The sequence below is a fragment of the Coregonus lavaretus genome, assembly GCF_964263955.1.
Source record: "Coregonus lavaretus genome assembly, chromosome: 23".
Taxonomy (NCBI): domain Eukaryota; kingdom Metazoa; phylum Chordata; class Actinopteri; order Salmoniformes; family Salmonidae; genus Coregonus; species Coregonus lavaretus.
The window spans coordinates 20769792-20785478 of record NC_140010.1 but is presented as its reverse complement, the minus strand read 5'-3'; the positions used below and the strand labels follow the sequence as shown (position 1 = coordinate 20785478).

The 15687-nt window shown below is 48.1% G+C and overlaps 1 pseudogene across 1 annotated transcript in view; it reads left to right on the top strand.

The window, feature by feature from the left end:
- Window positions 1-241: 241 nt before the first annotated feature.
- The window catches only part of LOC311098718 (neuropilin and tolloid-like protein 1), a 36383-nt pseudogene continuing 20937 nt past the window's right edge, over window positions 242-15687 (top strand). Inside the window, exon 1 of the transcript in view lies at window positions 242-329. The product of the transcript in view is annotated as a neuropilin and tolloid-like protein 1 (transcript). The remainder of the gene's footprint in view (window positions 330-15687) is intronic.

Genomic DNA, 15687 nt, shown 5'->3' with positions numbered 1-15687 from the left:
CAGTGTTGGTGGGATCTTGTTCCTGTATAGGTTTGTGGTTTGCACCTTTGGATGTCACGTTATCGTTTGTTGTTTTGTTCGTGTAGCATTAATAAAAAGCATGTTCACCTTCAACGCTGCGCCTTGGTCCTCTGTTCCCGACGATCGTGACATAAATGATGGCACGGCAGGGGTTGGGTGAAGGTTCCGGGAGAATGACTGTAGACAGAAAAAAACGGAGGTAAGTACAAGTACAATTAAATCAAGTGGGCGATACCTGCATATAAAGTTTGTAGCAGACGGGGAATTGGAGGCAATTGGATTTTCTGCACAATATAACTTCACTCAAGGTAAGGTATCGTTTGAAATACATCGATTTATTTGAAAATGTGTCTATATTTTTTGTGTTATTCTGAGGTTGTTGAATGACTCCTATAGGATAACTGATTACCTCACACAAGCAAGCATGCAGACACACAGACACACACAATATTAACATAAAGTTATCTATAACTATAGAGTTATATGGTTTGTTAAACTTTGTAATCAATGGTTTTTGTTTGGCATACATTTGAATGTGAAAAATCTGAGTCTCATCTTAATTCCATTGCCGTGGAATTGCCCAGCTGCTGCCTTTGTAGTGCAGGCTGTCACACCCTGGTTCTGGGACTCGTTATGTTGAGCCAGGGTGTGTGCATTCTATGTGTTTATTTCAATGGTGGTAGTTCTGTTGGGTCTATTTCTAGGTTGTTGTATTTGGTTGTTCAAATGACTCCCAATCGGAGGTAACGAGTGTCAGCTGTCGGCTCGTTATCTCTGATTGGGAGCCATATTTATACTGTGTGTTTTCACCTTGGGGTTGTGGGTTTTTGTTCATTGTTCAGTAGTTGTAACTGAGGACGTCACGGATCGTGTTTTGTTTTGTCGTGTGTTTCAACATTAAAATCATCATGTTCACTCCCAACGCTGCGCTTTGGTCGTACTTCATAGGCGATCGTGACAGAAAAACCCACCATCAAAGGACCAAGCAGCGTGTCCAGGAGTCGGCAGCCTGGATGGGGGAGCAGCGTCGGAGGGACGAGAGGCACCCCCAAGAAATTTTTAGGGGGGGGCACAGGGCATGGACGACGGGGCTGACGGAGGCAGAGAAGGGGCGAATTCAAAAGGCCACCAGGTTACGGGGGCTACTGGTCAAAGTAGGGAGAGGAGATGTAGAGGCACGGCGAGTGGTACTGGGGTGTATTACCAGTCCGGTCCGGCCCGTTCCAGTTCCCGGGGTAGAGCCAGTGGTGTGTGTCCCCAGTACGGTCCGGCCTGTTACGACCCCTCGCACCAAATGGACGGTGCGCGTCGCCAGCCCAGCCCGGCCTGTCCCTGCTCTACGCACTAAGCCTACGGGGTGCGTCGCCAGCCCTGTCCGGCCCAGTCCTGCTCCCCGCACCAAGTCTACGGTGTGCGTCGACAGCCCTGCCAGACCTGTTCCTGCCACCCGCACCAAGTCTACGGTGCGCGTCGCCAGCCCGGTCCGGCCTGTTCCTGCCACCCGCACCAAGTCTACGGTGTGCGTCGCCAGCCCGACCCGGCCTGTTCCTGCCACTCGCACCAAACCTACGGTGCGCGTCGCCAGCCCGGTCCGGCCTGTTCCTGCCACCCGCACCAAGTCTACGGTGCGCGTCGCCAGCCCGACCCGGCCTGTTCCGGCCACTCGCACCAAACCTACGGTGCGCGTCGCCAGCCCGGTCCGGCCTGTTCCTGCCACTCGCACTAAGCCAGGGGTGCGAGAAGTCAGCCTGGTAAGGCCCGTTCCTCCTCCACGCACAAAGCCAGGGGTGCGAGAAGTCAGCCTGGTAAGGCCCGTTCCTCCTCCACGCACCAGGCCTACGGGGTGCGTCGTCAGCCCTGTCCGGCTCGTTCCTGCTCTCCGCACCAGGTCTGTGGTGCGCGTCGCCAGCCCATTCCGGTCCATTCCTGTTCCACGCACCAAGCCAGGGGCGCGTGTCGTCAGTCCGGCTCCGGCCAGCGGGGCTAGACAGGACCAGGGGTACTGTGGGGGGTGTATCGGAGGGTGGTGGTCTAGGCCGGAGCCAGAACCGCCACCGAGGAGGTATGCCCGCCCAGCCCTCCCCTGTTTGGGGTTTTTGAGGCGCGGTCGCAGTCCGCGCCTTTAGGGGGGGGTACTGTCACACCCTGGTTCTGGGACTCGTTATGTTGAGCCAGGGTGTGTGCATTCTATGTGTTTATTTCAATGGTGGTAGTTCTGTTGGGTCTATTTCTAGGTTGTTGTATTTGGTTGTTCAAATGACTCCCAATCGGAGGTAACGAGTGTCAGCTGTCGGCTCGTTATCTCTGATTGGGAGCCATATTTATACTGTGTGTTTTCACCTTGGGGTTGTGGGTTTTTGTTCATTGTTCAGTAGTTGTAACTGAGGACGTCACGGATCGTGTTTTGTTTTGTCGTGTGTTTCAACATTAAAATCATCATGTTCACTCCCAACGCTGCGCTTTGGTCGTACTTCATAGGCGATCGTGACACAGGCATACATGCTGCAGCCGATGGGGGGAGGTTATCTCCTCCTTCAGTTCACCCAGCCCAGTTAATGAAAGCTTGTCTTGAGGGGAGTGATTTTAGCTTGTCAGCTCTGAGCCTCGGCTTAAGGGATACCCATGCAGCCGAGAATTTATTACTAGCAGATTTTATAGGGCACCTAATGGGAGGAAAGATTAATCTGCTTCCTTTCCATCAAAGCAGTTCACCATATATATATATATATATATATTTTTTATGTGGCTCAGTAACCTCACATTCTTGTTAACCTTCTGCAGATGAAAAATATGGGCTAAACACCAGATATATTTCAAGAAGGGACTTTTTTGTGAAGGTTTTGACATGGTTATCTCTATTTCAATTCAACGTCACTGTGGCGGGTGATTTGGACGGAGTCAGGCGCAGGAGGGTAAATCACAGAATAAATTGTTTATTCGGTAAGACAGCGGTACGCAGCAATGCGTAAAACACTCCAGTGCGCACTGGAGAAAACAAGGCACAAGGGTGAATATCCCGGTGATACAAAATACAATATAGCTCAACCGAGCTATAGTAACCTCCACAATAAACAATTACACACAAAGACAAGGGGGGCAGAGGGAATACTTATACAGGTACTGATGAGGGGATATGAATCAGGTGTGTGTAATAAACAAGACAAAACAAATGGAATGATGAAATGAGGAGCGGCAGTGGCTAGAAGGCCGGTGAGGACGAACACCAAAGCCTGCCTGAACAAGGAGAGGAGGCAGGTTCAGAGGAAGTCGTGACAGTACCCCCCCCCCCCTTGACGCGCAGCTCCAGCAGTGCGCCGACACCGGCCTCGGGGATGGCCAGGAGAACGCGGAGCAGGGCAAGCCGGATGGCGACGGTGGAAATCCCGCAACAGGGAGGGATCGAGGACATCCCTCACCGGGACCCAGCACCGCTCCTCCGGACCGTACCCCTCTCACTCCCCGAGATACTGAAGGCCCCCCACCTGACGCCTCGAATCCAGGATGGAACGGACGGAGTGGGACCTCCCGCACCTCCTGGAGCGGACCAGCCACCACCGGCCTGAAGAGAGACACGTGAAATGAGTGGTTAATACGATAATCAGGAGAGAGTAGTAACCTATACGTAGCCCCACAAACCGCAGGCTCAGCTTCTGGCAGGGCAGGCGGAGGCGCAGATTTGGGTCGAGAGCCAGACCCAATCACCCAGTACAAAGACCGGGGCCTCACTGCGGTGGGGGTCAGCGTTGGCCTTCTGGCGACGCACGGCGTGCTGGAGGTGGACGTGGGCAGCGTTCCACATCTCCTTCCGCACGCCGAAACCAGTCATCCACCGCAGGAGCTTCGGTCTGGCTCTGATGCCACGTTGCCAGGACCGGCTGATAACCTAAAACACATTGAAATGGAGATAGGTTAGTGGAGGAGTGGCGGAGAGAGTTCTGGGCATATTCAGCCCATGGCAAGAACACCAACCACTCCCCCGCCCGGTCCTGGCAGTAGGACCGCAGGAACCTACCCACATCCTGATTCACCTGTTCCACCTGCCCATTAGACTCGGGGTGAAACCCAGAGGTCAGGCTGACCGAGAACCCCAGACGTTCCATGAACGCCTTCCAGACCCTGGATGTAAACTGGGGACCCCGGTCAGACACTATGTCCTCTGGCACCCCGTAGTGCCGGAATACGTAAGTAAACATGGCTGCCGCAGTTTGCAGGGCCGTGGGGAGACTGGGCAGAGGAAGGAGGCGGCAGGCTTTAGAAAAGCGGTCCACAACGACCAGGATGGTAGTGTTACCCTGAGAGAGGGGAAGATCAGTGAGGAAGTCAATTGACAAGTGGGACCATGGCCGTTGTGGAACTGGTAAGGGATGTAACTTACCCACTGGGAAATGCCTAGGTGCCTTACTCTGAGCGCACACTGAGCAGGAGGAGACATACACCCTCACGTCTTTAGCCAAGGTAGGCCACCAGTACTTCCCAGTCAGGCAGCGCGCTGTACGGTCGATACCTGAGTGACCAGAGGAGGGAGACGTGTGTGCCCAATAGATAAGATGGTCACGGACAAGAGATGGCACGTACCGCAGCCCAGCTGGACACTGAGGTGGAGATGGCTCTGTGCGTAACACCGCTCTATGTCCGCGTCCACCGCCCACACTACTAGCGCCACAATGCAGGAGGCCGGGAGTATGGGGGTGTTGTCTCTGGGCCTCTCCTCTGTGTCGTACAGCTGTGACAGCGCGTCTGCCTTCACGTTCTTAGTACCTGGTATGTATGACAACGTGAAATCAAACCGGGTGAAGAACAAGGCCCACCTGGCCTGGCGAGGGTTCAGCCTCCTCGCTGCCCAGATGTACTCCATGTTACGGTGGTCAGTCCAGATGAGGAAAGGGTGTTTCGCCCTCTCGAGCCAATGCCTCCACGCGGTCAGGGATCTGACAACAGCCAACAGCTCCCGATCACCAACGTCGTAGTTCTGCTCCGCCGGGCTGAGCTTCTTAGAGAAGAAGGCACAGGGGCGGAGCTTGGGTGGCGTGCCCGAGCGTTGGGATAGGACAGCACCTATCCCTACCTCGGACGCATCCACCTCCACTACGAACGGTAATGATGGATCAGGATTGGCCAGTACCGGGGATGAGGAGAACAGAGCCCTCAGGTTACTGAAAGTCTTGTCAGCCTCAGAAGACCAGCGGAGCCGGGACGGCCCACCCTTCAATAGAGATGTGAGGCGACCTTGCCAAAGCCCCGGATAAACCTCTGAAAGTAATTGGCAAACCAATTTTAGCACTGCACATCCTTTACCATGGTTGGAGTTGGCCAATTACGCAAGGCTGAAATGCGGTCTCCCTCCATCTCCACACCTGAGGTGGTGATGTGGTATCCGAGGAAGGAGACGGACTGTTGGAAGAACAGACACTTTTCTGTCTTGGCATACAGGTCATGCTCCAGCAGTCGGCGCAGCACTCTGCGAACCAGGGACACATGCTCGGCGCGCGTAGAGGCATACACCAGAATGTCATCAATGTAGACCACCACACAGCGACCAAGCATGTCCCGAAACACCTCGTTCACAAAGGACTGGAAGACTGATGGACATTCATCAACCCGTATGGCATCACCAGGTATTCGTAATGCCCCGTGGTTGTGCTGAATGCTGTCTTCCACTCGTCCCCTTCCCGGACACGCACCAGGTTGTACGCACTCCGGAGATCTAATTTCGTGAAGAAGCGAGCCCCATGCATTGATTCGATAACAGAGGAGATGAGGGGTAGAGGGTAACTATAGTGAATGGTAGTTTGATGAAGTGCCCGGTAATCAATGCAAGGGCGCAGACCTCCGTCTTTCTTCTTCACGAAAAATAAACTTGAGGAGACGGGCAAAGTGGAGGGACGTATGAACCCCTGGCGCAGGGACTCGGAGACGTATGTCTCCATAGCCTCCGTTTCAGCCTGCAACAGGGGATAGACATGACTTCTGGGAGGCACAGAGTCTAACCAGAGGTTTATCGCGCAATCCCCAGCCCGATGGGGTGGTAATTTGGTCGCCTGCGTTTTGGAAAACGCGTTCGCCAAGTCGAGGTATTCGGGGGGAATGCGCACGGTGGAGGTAGTGTCTGGACTTTCCACCGTGGTTGCACCAACGGAAACAGCTAGACACCTACACTGACACTCTCGCGACCGCCCCGTGAGAACTCTCTGCGGCCATAAAAAGGTGGGGTTGTGTAATGCGAGCCAGGGAAGACCCAACACAACAGGGAAATCAGGGGACTCAATAATAAAAAAAGTGATTTGCTCCCTATGGGTCTCCTGCATAATCATTGTGACTGGTGCTGTAACCTCCCTAACATAACCTGACCCTAATGGTAAACTGTCAAGTGCTTTGATAGGTAATGGAATGGTAGGGGAACCAGGAACCAATGTGATACATAGACTATTAGCTAAAGACCTGTCCATGAAGTTCCCAGCTGCGCCTGAATTGACCAGCGCCTTACACTGGGGAACTACCGTGTAATCAGGGAAGGTGACGTATATGGTGAAGTGCGCAGCAGAGGGCTCTGAACGAGTGTGGGTTTTGCGCTACCTGGGGTGACGCGAGAGTGCCCTGCCTGCCTCCTCCTGACCCAGAAGAACTCTGACAACAGCGTGCAGCAGAGTGTCCTCTCTTGCCACAAGAGTGACACTGGAGCTGTCGTCCTTCGTTCTCCTGGATCGCTGCACCACCCAGCTCCATCGGAACGTAATCCGGGTTGAAGGGGGAAGAAACGGGCAGGCCCCTTCTAGGACGTCCTCTTGAAGCCAGCAGGTCGTCCAACCGGATGGCCATGTCCACCAGCTGGTTGAAAGTCAACGTGGTATCCCGGCAGGCTAGCTCCCTTCGGACGTCCTCTCGCAGGCTGCACCGGATGCGGTCGATGAGGGCCCGCTCGTTCCACCCGGACCCAGCCGCTAGAGTTCTAAACTCCAGGGAAAAGTCCTGTGCGGTCCTCGTTCCCTGCCTCAGATGGACCAGCCGCTCGCCCGCCTCTCTATCCTTTGGGAGGGTGATTGAAGACTGCCCGGAAGAGGCGAGCGAACTCCCCGTTGTTATCCAACGCGTCTCCTCCTTCACTCCAGACCGCGTTGGCCCACTCCAGGGCTTTCCCCGAGAGGCAGGAGACGAGGGCGGACACCTTCTCCCGCTCCAATGGAGCCGGGCTGATGGTAGAAAAATAGAGGTCCAGCTGCAGGAGGAATCCCTGGCAGTGGGCAGCTGTCCCGTCATACTCCCTCGGTCGGGATAGGTGAATCCCTCTGGGTGCTGGGGTGTGGGTGGCTGGATCTGGTCGCTCAGCTGGTCCCGAAGGGTCGGGTCCTCTCCTCTCCAGGCGTTGGACAACCTGGAGAACCTGATCCATCGCTTCGCCCAAGCTGGCTAGCATGTTGGAATGCTCCCGGTCCCGCTCCACGACTCCAGGCATATTCCCGTCTCCTGCTGACCCCATGCTGTTGGGTGTGTGATTCTGTGGCGGGTGATTTGGACGGAGTCAGGCGCAGGAGGGTAAATCACAGAATAAATGGTTTATTCGGTAAGACAGCGGTACGCAGCAATGCGTAAAACACTCCAGGGCGGTAATACGGCGCACTGGAGAAAAAAAGGCACACGGGTGAATATCCCGGTGATACAAAATACAATATAGCTCGACCGAGCTATAGTAACCTCCACAATAAACAATCACACACAAAGACAAGGGGGGCAGAGGGAATACTTATACAGGTACTGATGAGGGGATATGAACCAGGTGTGTGTAATAAACAAGACAAAACAAATGGAATGATGAAATGAGGAGCGGCAGTGGCTGGAAGGCCGGTGACGACGAATGCCGAAGCCTGCCCGAATAAGGAGAGGAGGCAGCTTCGGAGGTAGTCGTGACAGTCACTGCCTGCCCTGCATTGGAGACCTGAAGTGTGAGTGGCTCATGCACAAATTCAGATGAGATAATTCAGTGGCAAAAGATGAAATATGAATATACAGTATTTGATGGAAATTGATATAAATAGAGTCCCAGATAATTTCTCCCTGAAACATGGTGGCCCATTTTGAGGAATGAGTGAGGGTGAGAGGGTACCTGTTGCAGGACCAATACAACAAAAAGTATCTATACAACAATACTCTAGCCCAGGGATGGGCAACTTTGATGGGGGTGGGGCCATGAGAACTCATGAGGGGCAGCAGTGGCTCGCTGGTCTGCATACCCACATCCATACCCACACATGCAGTCAGAGCCGGCCCTAGCCTTTTGGGGGCCCTAAGCAAAATATTGTTGGGTCCTTTCTTGACAGTTTTAGATACATTTCCTGCAATTCTACATATTTTGCCATGGGGCGTAGAGACAATGTTGCAGTTTTAAAGCAAGTTTGCTGCAATTCTACACATTTTTCCATGGGGCGGAGAGAAGATTTAGCAGTTTTATAACTAAGTTCATACTAATTTTGCCATTGGGCGGAGAGAAAAACTATCAGTTTTAAAGTGAATTTCCTGCAATTCTACACATTTTGCCATAGGGTGGAGAGAAGATTTAGCAATTTTATAACTCATTTCTTGCAATTCTACTCATTTAGCCATTGGGCAAAAACTATCAGTTTTACAGTGAATTTCCTGCAATGCTATATATTTTGCCTTAGGGTAGAGAGTAATGTTTCCTGTTTTTAATATGATATCTGTATGAGAGTGACTAGCAATATCAATGGGGGCCCCACGGTCAGTAATTCGACCATGATTACTACAAGTTTAGATAGCTGGCTAGACTAATCTACAAATTGTTAGCTGACATGGGTGAGTGACTGACAGTGACTGACATAACAAGAGAAAAACTGCTGATGCACAACCAAATTTCAAAATTGCACTTTGTGCTTTCTACTATTCCAACTCTCAACAGTAAATTGAGACCCACACTGAGTTCCTGGTTCACAAGCCTACGAAAGGGGAGCATGTGGCCCGCGGGCCGCCTTTTGCCCATCCCTGCTCTAGCCAATAGAAAACCTTCACAGGCCTGTGTTGGTAGAGAAGTAGAAGCTGATTTCCCAGTGTTTATCTCAGAAGTTTATGGGTCCCCGAGTGGCGCAGCGGTCTAAGGCCCAGCATCGTCCGGGTTAGGGGAGGGTTTGGCCGGGGGGGCTTTACAAGTAGGCCGTCATTGTAAAATAAGAATTTGTTCTTAACTGACTTGCCTAGTTAAATAAATATTTTAAAAAGTAATGAATCCTTTAGCACTGTTGGTGAACACATAATTAGGAGAGGAAGTACAAACCATCGACGCTAGACAGAGAGGAATTTGCTTAAGCAAAAAGGCAGTTTATTAAACACAGAGATATCTGTTACTGTTCAAGCTACATGCATGGGATCCTGCTAATTAACATGCATGGACCCAATCAATTGCCTCTTATGGAGACAGTTGAGAAGGATGCATAAACAGAGTTTACAGCATTACTTATACAATGTAACATAAAGGAAGGGGTCCTTCTTCTAGTCCCTTGATTGGTTCCCGAGGCGTAGGAGGCGGGTCTGCTCTGTCCAGAGTAGAAGCCCCATTGGTGCACGGCAGAGTCCTCTGCCCTTGGCACCCGACCAGTAGACAGGGGAGTTGAGAATGAGTGTGCGTGCAAATGAAATGTTTGTGTGTGTCCAGGGAACTTGTGAGGAGTTGAGAATGAGTGTGCGTGAAAGAGAAATATTGGTGTGTGTCAAGAGAAAGTGGTGGGGAGTATCTGGTGGTTTATGGCCGGAGAGGGGGTGTTGTCCTGTTATCGCATTCCTGCAAGACTAGGTCATCTGGTGAGAAGATATGGTGTTCTCCTCTGTCCTTTGTTCTCTGACCTAAAACAGCATTTATTAAAAACAGGCTCCTAATACAAATTGGTCTTTGCACAACATTTTAGTCAGACCAATCTATAACATTTTATATTTACTACGACAAATTATATTTACTACTACAGCACCAAGTGCTAATCTCTTCTAATTCCTCTCATCAGTGGCAGGATAATTAATTGACCTATCGTCGTCTTATTACTACACTATTACATAAGCGTGAATGATTGCAGTAAATATTTGTTTTAAACTGCAAGATTGAAACGCAAGATTGACATACACTATCGTTCAAAAGTTTGGGGTCACTTAGAAATGTATTTGGTTTCGAAAGAAAAGCTTTTTTTTTTGTCCATTAAAATAACATCAAATTGATCAGAAATAGAGTGTAGACATTGTTAATGTTTTAAATGGCTATTGTAGCTGGAAACGGCTGATTTTTTTATGGAATATCTACATAGACGTACAGAGGCCCATTATCAGCAACCATCAGTCCTCTTCACATCAACAGTGAAGAGGCGACTCCGGGATGCTGACCTTCTAGGCAGAGTTGCAAAGAAAAAGCCATATCTCAGACTGCCCATCTTAATCTTTCTTTTTATTGGCCAGTCTGAGATATGGCTTTTTCTTTGCAAATCTGCCTAGAAGGTCAGCATCCCGGAGTCGCCTCTTCACTGTTGACCTTGAGACTGGTGTTTTGCGGTTACTATTTAATGAAGCTGCCAGTTGAGGACCTGTGAGGCGTCTGTTTCTCAAACTAGACACTCTAATGTATTTGTCCTCTTGCTCAGTTGAGCACCGGGGCCTCCCACTCCTCTTTCTATTCTGGTTAGAGCCAGTTTGCGCTGTTCTGTGAAGGGAGTAGTACACAGCGTTGTACAAGATCTTCAGTTTCTTGGCAATTTCTCGCATGGAATAGCCTTCATTTCTCAGAACAAGAATTGACTGACGAGTTTCAGAAGAAAGTTATTTGTTTCTGGCCATTTTGAGCCTGTAATCGAACCCACAATTGCTGATGCTCCAGATACTCAACTAGTCTCAAGAAGGCCAGTTTTATTGCTTCTTTAATCAGCACAACATTTTTCAGCTGTGCTAACATAATTGCAAAAGGGTTTTCTAATGATCAATTAGCCTTTTAAAATGATAAACTTGGATTAGCAAACACAACGTGCCATTGGAACACAGGACTGATGTTTGCTGATAATGGGCCTCTGTACGCCTATGTAGATATGTAAATCAGCCGTTTCCAGCTACAATAGCCATTTACAACATTAACAATGTCTACACTGTATTTCTGATCAATTTAATGTTTTTTTAATGGATAAAAAAATGGCTTCTCTTTCGAAACAAGGACATTTCTAAGTGACCCCAAACTTTTGAACGGTAGTGTATGTTTAATATATTTTCCAATTTTGTTGTGTACATTTTCCCTAAATGCGGACACATTTTCTCACAGACATGCATGCATGCACACACATGCCCATGCACACACACCACACAATGTTAATAATCCATGATGCAGAGGTAAGAAACAAGATGATTAATAAGGATTCATGGCTGATTTTAGGTTTAAGAGTTCAGCTGTATCCTTGCCATTATCTGCCTCTAAATATAATTGTTTGATTTTAGCAAACTGGATTCTCCCTGAAAATCCAAAATGATGAGGTTATCATGAAATATTGTTTGGAAGTTCCATTTTATCTCTCGGTTCTTGTTGCCTGTGTAGCGTGGTTCGTTCTGCATTGTGTACTTTTAATTAGGACACTGCCACAACTGGAGGTCTGCTGGTTGGAGTATTTTTATTTGCCCTGCACACGAAGAGACAACACACAATATGTTAGCCCTTGGTGCAGTCACAGCTCTCGGGCACCTTGCTAGTTGAAGGTCAGGCAAAAGAGAACCCAGGTGCTGTGTGCACACATTCAGTGCCCAACAGCACACTATACAATACAAGTAAAATGATATACAACATAATTCTGACAAAATAAAAGACATACCTGCACCCGAACAGACAACACACAATATGTTAGCCCTTGGTGCAGTCACAGCTCTCGGGCACCTGCATGAGCACATGAAAACTCACTCAAACACCGTCCCAAGTACTCACAAATTACAATAGGTACCCTAATTAGCGAGCTCGGTGAAACTTGTTAACGTAAATCTTTATATTGTCCACATTGTAACAAAACCTATAGTTGCGTAACAGCACTTTGTGTAACATTACCACAGTTTTATATTGACAAATTACGGAGCCAAGGACAACATTCCTTGCTAGTTGAAGGTCAGGCAAAAGAGAACAATAAGAGGGTACGTAAGTACAGATAACCCGCGATGGACCAAACCAAAATATACAAAACTTTTACAATCAGGTGTATTTACAATATAGATATATAAAAATGTTTGTACACCAAAAAATAACATTAGCTATGCAGCTGTAATTAAATAAAGAAAACACATTTATTATTATTATTAACTTATTAACATCCCCTCTTGACCTGGCCTACTTGAACTGGTCCTTGTGTGCAACTTGGTGCATAATCTAGGGGAACAACATCACACTATAACATTCACCCCCACTGTTTTACACTAGATTATAAGCACAAGACAAAACACATTACCTCGAAGGTAACAAAGCAAAGAAAGAAAAAAAAACATTTCACACCCACAGGGCAACAGAGTAACCCAGTGTAGTCCCTTAATTCTAGACCCACAAATGGTCGATCAGCTGGAAAACTATCCCGTGAAGGATTAGGAAAAATAAGAGTTAGCTAATCCCTTATTCAACCATATACAAAAAATGCCAAATACATTTTATGCTGATGAACTACACACAAAGTTACATGAATTGTCAAAAATATTAGACAAACCCACAAATTACTCTAAGACCCACTTAGATTACCACATACACACACAAAAAGAAAAGGTAGGCAATATCCTACCGTCACTGAGAAACCAAGAACTGTTTCATTTCCTGTGTAGACATAGTTTGGATTAGCCTATTCACTGGCTTAATAAGTCTACCTAGTCTGAACACCCTCACCCAAAAACATAGCAGGAATGTCACGGACAGCACTAACCGTGCTCAGAGGTCTAACCTCAGGTTGGGGACTACTACAGATCGGCATATCCGGAGCCAGCACACTTTCAGGTACAGACTCAACACTAGTAGCGTCAGACGACTGATCAGAATCCTGGTAGATTGTCACAGACCACACTGATGAAGCATCTTCAACCAAGTTAACAACATCTGTCACAGCACCATCCCCACTGAATGGAGTTTCGCTATCAGAACTCTTGTAGGCTTTGGGGATCTCTCTCTGGCCCACTTCTGCTGAGCACACCTCACTCAAGGGGACTTCATACGGTTGTTCCACTTCACTTCCATCAACTGGGACTTCACCATTCTCTTGGAGTATCCTCCCAGAAGACTCAGGAAGGCTTGCTACCCAGTGGACAGTCCTTGCGTCACTCCCATCCATTTTGCTGGACGCTGCAGACATCTCAGAGATCACGTCACCACTCGATAGAGATCCGTGACCCACGGGGGCGGAGCTAGCATGTTGGAGTGAACGGCTGTGTGTGAGAGGCTCCCGCAACTTTTTTGCGAAATAATCTAACCTAATTTACTTTATTGCACTTGTTACAACAAACTTTTCTTTCTAATACAATATTGTAACTTTTTATGTGAAAATGCCTTGTAATAAGCGACCAAAGGACAATAAATCCACATCAGAGGCCTACTCCCCACCAAACAACGAGACAAACATGGCGGAAGGCACAGGTAACAACGTGACACTTACAGAACTTACCCGGGCTTTGGGAGAACTACGTGTTGCTATAGCGGAGGATCTTAAGGCTACAATTGCTGAACTGGACACTAAAATCGAGAGCACCATTCGAACGGTCGCTTTGCAGGGCCAGAGTATTGTGGACCTTGAGAAAGCTTCTGAATTCCACGCTGGTAGGATCGACGAGTTAGAGAAGCTATGCACGTCATTGCAGGATAATGTGCAGAGGCTTTCTGTGAAAGTGGTCGACCTGGAGGGCAGATCCAGGCGTCATAACCTTCGCGTGGTGGGTCTGGCAGAAGGGGTGGAGGCGGGCTCTCGCCCCACCGACTTCTTCGCCAAGCTACTGAAGGATGCAATGGGACCGGATGTTTTGGCGTCGGATCCCCTACTGGACCGTGCACATCGCGCCCTTGTCCCAGTGCCTGGACCGGGCCAGCGTCCTCGCCCAGTAATCATCTGTTGTCACAGTTTCAAGACCAAGGATCTTATCCTGCGCGAGGCTCGAATGAGGGGCAACCTGTTACATAAAGGGCACCCCTTTCGTGTCTATGAGGACTATGCGCCCGATGTGGCAAAGCACCGCGCTGGCTACAGAGATGTCATGACCAAACTCTACAAACTCCATCTTCGCCCAGCCTTGCTCTTCCCTGCAAGACTAAGAATTACCCCGCCTTCCGGGAAGAAGATCTGGCTCTCCTCGGTTCTGGACGCAGAGAAGTTTGTCCGGGAATATACTCCAATCCCCCGTACAGGTTAGAGTGCCTTATCATTGTGTGTTAAGGTCTGCTCACGGACTCGAATCCATACCATACCATAACGGGTGAAACCGTATTCAACGGTCTCAGCTAGGGCTACCGAACATGTAATACGATGAGCTGACCAATGGAGGGTGGTCAGAGCTCTCACTTAACGTTAATTTCACTTTCATTCCGACTGGGTTTAGAGCGATGCCTGTTTGGGAGGCCTTCCAGGTCGGATTATTGACACTTTCGGATGGATATACTTATATTCCCCCATTTTTGTTTTGTTTCGTTATTTATTTTTCAATTCTTACATTATTCCTGTGCGTACATATAATAATAATTATTTGTACTTTATTATTATTTTCTCTTAGCATTTTAGTATTATGTATGTGTATATTTTAAATTTGTATAGATTATTATTCTGGGGTATGCATGTTTGTGTATGTAGATGTGTGTGTATGGATGTATGTGTGTATGCGTGTGTATGAGGGCGGCAGGTAGCTTAGTGGTTAAGAGCGTTGTGCCAGTAACCGAAAGGTCGCTGGTTCTAATCCCCGAGCCGACTAGGTGAAAAATCTGTCGATGTGCCCTTGAGCAAGGCACTTAACCCTAATTGCTCTTGTAAGTCGCTCTGGATAAGAGCGTCTGCTAAATGACCAATTATTATTATATTTATTTATTTAATTATTTATGTATCTGTATATATTTAAGAATATTTATTTTATATGTATATTTTTTTTGGGTGTGTGTATGTATGTGTGCGTGTATACGTGTGTATATGTGTGTGTGTGTGCGTATATATATATATATACGTGTGTGTGTGTGTGTATGTATGTAGGTATACACATGTATGTATGTATGTATGTATGTATGTGTGTGTGTGGATGTGTATGTGTGCACATATGTATTTTAATTTTTTTTTACATTTTTATTTACTTTGTTATTTTTTTGAATGGGGGATACATTCAATTTATCAAAATCCTTGTTCCCTTCTCCTAACCCACAATATGTAACTGTACTGCTGTCTATGTCGGTTACTGATGGTTTATGTTTAGACCGGTATTGCTTAGCAATAGAATCTTGTGATGATACATCTTGCTTATCTCAGGGATTGACCCAAGATGAACCTTAAGTGCGCAATATGTTTAAGTTGCAACTTATTCTGTTTAGGTTTATTAGATGCTAATTGAACACTTTAAGTGCGGGAGCCTCCTCAGTTCATATGTTAGTAGAAGTTCTGGGATAGTGAGAGGTGAGCGCATAGTTGGGATTTTATTTGTGTTTTACCTCTTGTTCGA